The sequence below is a fragment of the Sinocyclocheilus anshuiensis genome, unplaced genomic scaffold (genome assembly GCF_001515605.1).
Source record: "Sinocyclocheilus anshuiensis isolate Anshui unplaced genomic scaffold, SAMN03320099.WGS_v1.1 scaffold186, whole genome shotgun sequence".
Classification (NCBI taxonomy): Eukaryota; Metazoa; Chordata; class Actinopteri; order Cypriniformes; family Cyprinidae; genus Sinocyclocheilus; species Sinocyclocheilus anshuiensis.
The window spans coordinates 402,607-405,232 of NW_015542355.1; the positions used below are offsets into that span (position 1 = coordinate 402,607).

Here is a 2,626-nt window from a genome sequence, read left to right on the forward strand (position 1 = left end):
CTTAACATTCACCGACAATAGTCGATATCGCGTTTTGATTCAAGTGTACTGACCTACTTTTGATTTATTCGTCCAAAATGTGGTATATTCCGTCCGCGTTAGGCTATAGGACTTCCGTTTTTATGACTGGATTCTACGAACCAGTCTGTGTTTTCCGCATCGCGGAAATTATAGGGCCGTATGTCTCAGAGTAGTCGGTGCAATTTGGGAAAGAAATCAATTAAATCTGTATGTGGATGTGTGTAAATATTCAAATGTAATCCCCTTTGTAATCTTTAACATTTTCATAAGTAACTGTAATTTAATTACACAGTTTTTCTTAGTAACTGTAACTGGTTACAGTTACATTTATGTTGTAATTAAATTACGTAATGTAACATGTAACTAGTTACTCCCCAACACTGTCAGTAATACATATATATATTCTAGGTCTATCTGGGATGAGCAACAGCAAAATTAGCTTTCAAGTGAGCCGAGCTGCAGTTAAGCTATTTTTTAATTGTCCCTTTTTAAAATATATAATACATTTCACTTTCGCATATCTAAACCTTATAAAGTGTTTTTCCGACTACCACAATTTACTACAAATTATGATTTGGTGATTAAAGCGTTTAAAAATCGACAGGGAGGCGAACACTGGCAGTGGTAAATGCACGAGGGTGGAAGTTTCTTGCAGCCCTATTGAGCTACTCAGCACGGCTTTAAAGGCAGATAATGAAGAAATGGAAAATGGAGCACAAATTGACCCTTTCACAGCGTGCTCCAAACATTTGTATGGGTACCTGCGGAGGCCATCCCACTTCCCATCAATAAAATAATTTAAGAACACATTATACTCCTTTAAAAGTTCCCATTTGTCTGACCAGGTGATTTTTAAAAGAGCCTTCGGATTAGAGACACCCTGCCTCAGGTACTTTTAAATCAGAACACAATCAATATGACTTAGCCAAAGCTTTGTTTAAATGAATATTGTAAAAGAAATGCAGGTGATTTTGATAGAATTTTCCCTCTTTTGAATTTCAAGTCAATAGAAGAAAGAGTGGCAATAGATTTTTTTCCCCTGGAGATATTTTATTCATGGGTTGAGGTGAAAGTCGCCCTTTTTTTAATGGGAACATCTTGTAGTTTCTTGTAATTGAAAATACAATAGAAAAATACACAACAAACGAGGTCAAACAAACATGTGAGCATTTCTTGTCTTCATCTCGCAGTACAAGACAAACTCTCCGTCTCTAATCTATGCATGATATTCCTTTTCATGTATGTTTTGCAAGTTCTGGATTGTAAAAACTGAAAAAGGCGCACAAATCAAAGATAAATGGACATCAATAGCCTATTTTTCATTCCGGATGTGATCTGACAGGTGGTAGGGTTTGGAAGTGTGTATTCGAGCGCGTGTGAGCGTACGTGTGAGTGTGTATGTCCAGAGTCGGGCTCTGGGCTGCGCTACGCACTAGTGATTTGGCATGTTAGTGAGTGTGTTGTGCCTAATCAGACAGAGGGGCCACCGTAATGGAGAGAATACAAGTGGAATCACAGAAACACACACAGCGGCAGGGCGACAGTAATACAACTAATTCCTCCTCTGTCTCAGCTGCCGCGCAGAACAAAATGGGGTCAAGAAAAGGTGCAGGCAGCTTCAAATGAACAGCTGTTCTCTGCTAACTGCGTGGAGCGGCAAGATGGTGACATACCAAAGCACCGCCATCAGCCCCTCCCTCGCGCATCAATGCAAAAGTATGTATGTTCAAATAAGGCCAGGACCTCTGCATATCTCTCCAATTCTATAGTTAATAATTTCTGACGCCTGCCCATCATCACCAGGTATGTGTCTGGAAACACTCAATATAGGTAGACAATGATATGCAGTCAGATTGCTTTTGGTTGCCCATGTTGTTTGGTTGGGAGGGGGGTTATATCAGCAATTGCCTATTACATTACCTTGCAGGCAAATAAGGAACCTGCCTGCGCATAGGAGAATCTTGGAATGGGATACGATATCTTTTTAGTCCTAGCAATCATAAGACAGACAGAGTTTAATGGAGTAACGAAACTGTGAGATTTGTGAGATTCAAAAGGACAATGCAGCCCATGTCATACTCCTGTTTGAGGTATATGATGGTTTGGGTTCATGAAATTGCTCGCTACATGAATTTTGATATTTTGTTTTGATGTTGTAGTTATGGTACATAGAGGCAGCAGAGAAAGATGGAATGGGCTTATTATTTATTTTTAATGAGACAAAAAACTTTAAACAAATTAAATCATTTTTTATTTTATTTTAAATGACCTTATTAAACAGCTACTTGTAGTTTTATTGTCTCATTTAATTTCCTTTTTTCTTTTCTTTTTTTTTGTGACATATAAAGTATAAATAGTATATAAAACTATCTGTGGTCAGATTTCTATACATATCTCAATAAAAATATGAAGACAAATATTGATTATATATATATATATATATGTGTGTGTGTGTGTGTGTGTGTGTGTGTGTGCGTGCGTATTTATAGGTGTGTGTTGTTAAATATTTAAAAATATTTAATACATTTATTATTTAAATATAAAAGATAATAAATAATAAGATAATAAATTCTTATTTCAATATTTAACGGCACACACACACATA

General features: G+C 36.7%; 1 long non-coding RNA gene across 1 annotated transcript in view; it reads left to right on the forward strand.

Annotated features, from left to right (window-relative positions):
• Nucleotides 1-30: 30 nt before the first annotated feature.
• Nucleotides 31-2,626, forward strand: part of LOC107691700 (uncharacterized) — a 19,222-nt gene continuing 16,626 nt past the window's right edge. Inside the window, exon 1 of the long non-coding RNA XR_001634558.1 lies at nt 31-43. This is a non-coding gene — a long non-coding RNA (uncharacterized LOC107691700). The remainder of the gene's footprint in view (nt 44-2,626) is intronic.